The sequence below is a fragment of the Phacochoerus africanus genome, chromosome 10 (assembly GCF_016906955.1).
Source record: "Phacochoerus africanus isolate WHEZ1 chromosome 10, ROS_Pafr_v1, whole genome shotgun sequence".
Taxonomy (NCBI): domain Eukaryota; kingdom Metazoa; phylum Chordata; class Mammalia; order Artiodactyla; family Suidae; genus Phacochoerus; species Phacochoerus africanus.
In genome coordinates this window covers 77,827,922-77,834,310 of record NC_062553.1, presented here as the reverse complement: position 1 = coordinate 77,834,310, position 6,389 = coordinate 77,827,922, and positions in this window count along the sequence as shown.

The following is a 6,389-nucleotide window of genomic DNA, read 5'->3' as shown; positions in this document are numbered from 1 at the left end:
ACAGGGAGAGAGAAAAGGAGAGTTAACAGTTGCTGAGTGCCTACTAAGTGCTAATCCCTGTGCTGGGCTTCTAATATATATTTCATCATTTAAACTTTACAATAACTCTTGGAGGTAGGTATTATTCCCACTTACCAGCAAGAAAACAAAGACAATCTAAAGTCACATAGCAGGTGATAGAGCAATGATTTGAAACCAGGTCTGACTTCAAAATCCTGTTTTTTATGCTATGTCTTGTAGCCTTTAAACTGTTTTGGCCACGCCCATGGCATGTGGAAGTTCCCAGGATAGGGATCAAACCTGCGCCACAGTGGTGACCCGAGCTGCTGCAGTGACAAATGTGAAGCCTTAACCTGCTACTAGGGAACTCCCACAGCCTTTAAACTTTTTAAAGTCCTTTCAGAAAAAGCTATCTTCCCAATTGCAAATACATCACCTCCCTTACATAATTCTGAAGAGCCTCTTGGTGCCTTAAGAAAATTTCTAGACTTTTAATGTCTAATAAAATATTCTACTTAATTCAGGGAATCCAGCTGACCCTTTGCCACAGTGCAAGAAAGGTGACAATTGGCAAAAAGATAAGCTTAAGACAGAATGCAAATCAGCATACTACTTCCTCAACAAAGTTTTACTATGAAAAAAAAATAGTCAACTGAACTCAACAGTTTGTTCAGTGACATAAACTATTTCATTCTGTCAAAAGCTCCTTATCTCATGGCCAACTTATCATGATTTGTTGACATGTACTGTTCTGATCACCGTGCTTTGGGAAGAAATAGAGAACATTTTCATAATCCCATCCGGAACACTTCTACAATGAGAGCTCTTTATGCTATGCTCACTTTTGTTTTTGGTCTTTTTAGGGCTACACCCATGGGATATGGAAGTTCCCAAGCTAGGGGTCGAAAGAGAGCTAACAGCTGCCGGCCTACACAATAGTCACAGCAATGTAGATCTAACCCGAGACTGTGACCTACGCCCCAGCTCACGGCAATGCTGGATCCTTAACCCACTGAGTGAGGCCCAGGATCATTCACTCATTCATTCAAAACTATTATACAAAAGGACTTCTCACCATGGTGCAGTGGGTTAAGAATCTGACTGCCGCAGCTTGGGTTGCTGTGGAGGTATGGGTTTGATCCCTGGCCTGGCTCATTTGGCTAAAGGACATAGGTCGAAGCTGTGGCTCGGATTCGATCCCTGGCCTGGGAGCTTCCACATGCCACAGTTGTGGCTATAAAATAAAACAGAAACAAAAACCAGTATATAAAAAGGGAGATTTAGCAGAGTCTCTGCCTTCTTCCCAGAAAGGGGTGGGGGAGGTAAGCACCAATTACCGAAAAAATCCTTATAGTAAAATGTGATTAAACTTGATTCCTCTTTTTCTCCCCACATCAATTATCAGCAAATTCTTTTGACTCTAATCTTCAAAATATAACCAGAATCTTCACTATGTCCTTCCACCAGGGTAACTGCACTTCACGCGTGCAGAAGATGTCATCTGCATCTTAGTCTCCACTAACTGTGTCCTGTTTCCAGTGCTCTCCACCCTTGGCACTTCCTCCTCTGTCTCCCTACACTGAGCTGCCACCATCCCATTTAACTTCTTGATTCTGCACTTGCTCTACCACACTGAGTGCTCCACACAGCAGCCAGGGTCCCTCCTCTGCTGTGTGGAGCACTCAGTGTGGTAGTGGCTTCTCATCCCACTCCCCAAACACCCAGAATCTGTAGTGTCGGCTGCAAGCCCCACATTATCTGAAGCAGGCAACAAGGCCATTTTCTATGAGTGATAGGGGGTCAGCTGAGTTGGGGACAGGAGAAACATGGTGAGGGACTGGCATCATCACACACTGAGAGGAAGAGGAAGGGGAGCTGACAAGTAAGAGGACTGTCAGGGGCCCAAGATGCAACTGAGATGTGACACCACTAGTTTCTAATAGTTCCAATTTGAAACGTGGCAGTTTTCTCTAATCATGACAGGACGGTGAGGGTAGATGGAAGGGTAGGAAAAATGCATGTTAGTTTTTGCTGCAAATCGAATTCTCCCAACACTTAGATACTTAAAACAAAAAACGTTTGTTATTTCTTATAATTCTGTGTCAGCTGGGTGGTTCTTCTGTTCTGGGCCAGCTCATTTGGACTAAATGATCTAAGATCACCTTTTCCAAATACCTGATCGTTGATGGGTTGATTGTTGTGGAAGATCTCTGCTGGAACTTGATGTTTCTGCTTCAGATGCCCTCTCCTCCAGCAGCCTAGCTCAGGCTTCTTCACTCAGTGAGCTCAGTGTTCTAAAGAGCAGAAAGAGAGCAAACCCCATAGATGTGCCAGCACTTTTCAAGCCATTGCTCGAGTCATAGTGGCTAATGCCCCTTGACTATCAAACCCAGAGTCAGTGTGAGAGGGGACAACACAAGGTCATAAATACAGGGAGAGTGAAAAAGCTGGGGGAAATACTGCCATGGAAAGTAAACAGCACACTGAACTAGGCTTAGGGTTTTCTGGGCAGAGTCACAGAAAGCTAAGCCTGTAAGGATGTGCAGAGTTCCAGTGAGAAAGTATGTTGTTCAAAAGAAAAACCATGGGCTGTAGCTGAAAAGAAAAGAAAATGAGATCAGAAGTGTTTAGACTGGAAGGCAATAATGTTAAAGCAATTCTGGAACCCATGCAAACGTGGGGTGGGGCTGGGGGCACTGCTACAGCAACAAGCAAGTCTTCGACACCAGCCAGGTGTCCTACAATTAACTCAATTCTGACACTACCCATAGAGAGCTTCAGGCACACAGTTAACAGAGAGCTTACAAGGCCACTGGCCCCCTTCAGATGCCCATCACAATTAGGCTTATTGGGTTTAAATCTGTATTGAAGATGTCTGAAAGAATCGGGAACTACAGAAACTTACAAAATTTATAAATTAATGTTCCCTCATCAAAAAATAAATTTTAAAGAAGTGACATAAACTGAAAAAGAACTAAATGAAACTTTTATACATAAAAACCAGAAATCAAAATTCAAAAAAAAAATCACTGGAGGTACTTAATAGATTAGTCACAGATGGAAAGAAAATTAATAAAACAATAATGGCAGCTTACTAAGTTTGCTGTTTTCTGATATTCTTCTGTTCCATTTTATTCAGAGTTTTGAAATTCTTAGATGGTTGAGACCCAGTGAACTGATTTCATACCCCCCATGCTGTCTTCTAGTCAATATAATTTATCTTAAACTTATAATTGCACCATTTAATGTAACAGTGCCAGGGAAATAAAATTTTATTTAAAAAGCTTTCATTACAAGATGAAGCTGAGGACTGGAATCCATACCTCTGACAAGTCCTTTAGGTCTGGTGTCTCCAGAATAAACTGGATGCAGCTGACTTCATTGATGCCTCCCTGTCACTCTTTCACTCCTGGGCAGGAAAGGAATCAATCTAGAGAGAAGGCAAGCTCAGTTTTTCGTTGTTTTTTTTTTTTTGCTTTGCTTTTTAGGGCCACACCTGTGGCATAGGGAAGCTCCCAGGCTAGGGGTCGAATCAGAGCTACAGCTGCTGGCCTACGCCACAGCCACAGCAACGTCAGATCCAAGCCGCCTCTGAGAACTACACTACAGCTCACACCAACGCCAGTGAACGAGGCCAGGGATTGAACCTGCCACCTCATGGTTCCTAGTCGGATTCATTTCCACTGCACCACGATGGGAACTTGTATAAATTTTCCATTTGGAAAATTTTAAACTAGTGAATTGGCCCCTATGAAGTAAACTCAGTCAAGGAAACTATAAGTATAGAATTAAAACAGAATTTATTAGAGTCAATGTTATATTTGGAAGGACTCACTGATTTCCACTGGTCACTAGTATTCAATAATCTGCTATGAGACAAGAAAAATAAGGTTTATAGAGTTTTTCATAAAGCTAATTTATTTATTTAAAAGGACTGACTTTTTGGGAGTTCCCACTGTGTCAGAGTGGATTAATAATCCAGCTCGATTCTGTGGTGTTGCTTGTTCAATCCCTGGCCCAGCACAGTGAGTTAAGGACCCAGCATTGCAGCAGATTTGGCAAAGGTCACAGCTGTGACTAGGATTTGATCTCTGGGAACTTCCATAGGCCTTGGGTGCAGCTGAAAAAGAAAAAAAGGACTGTCTTTTTAGAAGATATGTTCTTTATTTTTATTTCGGGAATCAAAGTATAATTTTAAAATGAAATGATGCTAATAGAAAACAGCAGCTTTTTTTTTTGGTTTTGCTATATAGATTGGTGAGATTTTAAAATTGCGATCATGTTGATTCCCAAAATTATTTTGAAAAGCTAGACTGATCCATTAAGTTCAAAAGATTGGGAACACACCAATGTTGTCTACCATTAGTTATTGATCCAACGAGTATTATTAGGGTCCATTATGTGCTAAGAAATGGACACAAATAAGAAAATGACTGCACTGTGGGCCCCCTTGCTTACAACGAGAAAGGGACACGTTTAATCAATAGTTACTAACAAGTAGTTTTAGCTCCTCTGGGAGCAGGTGTGAGGGAAAGCCTGTTTGCTTGGGGAATCAAACTCTTAGAGAAGAAATGAAGCTGAGGAGTTCCCCTGTGGCACAGCAGGTTAAGTATCCAGCATTGTCACTGCAGTGACCGGGTCACTGCTGTGAGGCAGGGTCAGTCCCTGGCCCAGGAACTTGTGCTGCTATGGGAGCAGCCAAAAGAAAAAAAAAAAAAAAAGAAAAGGAAATGAAGCTGAGCTGTCTTGAAATTGCACAGGTATTTGCCTGCTGGTGAGGGAAAAGGAATGGAGGCAAAAGAAAACTTAGTCCAAGGAATTTTAAATGGTTCTAGATGGCCAGGAGTTGGGGTAACCAATAAAGACTAAGATAAGGTGAGGATGAAAGGGGCGGTAACTGAAGATAAAAGGTTTTGGATTCTCAGCTAAGAACTTTTTTTTTTTCTTTTTCAGCCTCCCCTCAGCATACGGAGTTCCTGGGTCAGGGATCAGATCTGAGCTTCAGTTGCCAGCTACACCACAGCTGCAGTAGTGCTGGATCCTTTAACTCACTGTGCCAGACTGGGATTGAACCTGTGTCTGGTGCCACAGAGGTGCCACTGATCCTGTTGCACCACAGAGGGAACTCCAGGACTTTGATATTTTTAAAAAAAGAATTGTGACAAAAAATACATAACATAAAATTTGCCATTTTAACCATTTTTATCTGTACAGCTCAGCAGTGTCAGGTATATTGATATTGTGTGAAATAAGAACTATGACTTTATCCTATAAGCAACTGAGATGAATGGAATTGAAAGATTTGGGGATAGGATTGGAGACTTAGGAAGATTGTTTTAGAAAGTGAGCATGTAAGGGATGGAGGCTAGAAGGACTGGAAGAGATTAAAGCACTTAAAGGCTTGTGGGAGTGACGTGACTGGGAGTAGGTTTCTGGCTTGGTCCGGGGTTTTTTTGCCAACGGGAAGTTAGAGAAGGGAACACAACATACCACTGGCTGAGAACCAAGCCTGTATGGGGCAGCTTTCCAGGGACTGCACCCTTGACACTCGCAGGCTACACCTAGCCAGGATGTATTTCGTTATCCCCTGCAATTAAAAAAACACCTTGTTTTGAAAAATCAAACTATATGGGAACACTGGAATCATAGTCCCTCAGGGAAACCACGAGAAGAACTCACTCTATTTTTTCATAAAAACTTGTAATCAGTGCATAAGAAACTTAAAGAATGTAACTAGAGATCATCATAAAGTGAAGTAAGTCAGAAAGAGGAAAAATATTGTATGATAACACTTACAGGTGAAATCTAAATAAAATATGGTACAAATGATCCTACCTGCAGAATAGACAGCCTCACAGACATAGAGAACAGACCTGTAGATGCCAAGGGGGAGAGGGGAGGGAGCAGGATGTACTGAGAGTTTGGGGTTAGTAGATGCAAACTATTATATTTAGAATGGATGGGCAATGAGGTCTTACTGTACAGCACAGGGAACTTCTGTCCAATCTCCTAGGACAGACCATTATGGAAAATAATATATATTAAAAAAAGAATGTATATATATGTATGACTGAGTCACTTCGCTGTATAGCAGAAATTGGCACAACTCAAAAAAAAAAAAAAAAACTTATAGAAAAGTACCCAAAGTGAGTTCCTTTTGTGGTTCAGTGCATTAAAAACCGGAATAGTATCAATGAGGAAGTGGGTTCGATCCCTGGCCTTGCTCAGTGGGTTAAGGAGCAGCAAGTTGCTGTGGCAGGCTTCGGTCTAAGTTTCTGATGCAGCCCCATCAGTTGCTGTGGCTGTGGTGTAGGCCGGCAGCTGTAGTTCAGATTACACCCCTTGCCTGGGAACTTCCATATGCGCGGCCCTAAAACAAAAAACAAGAA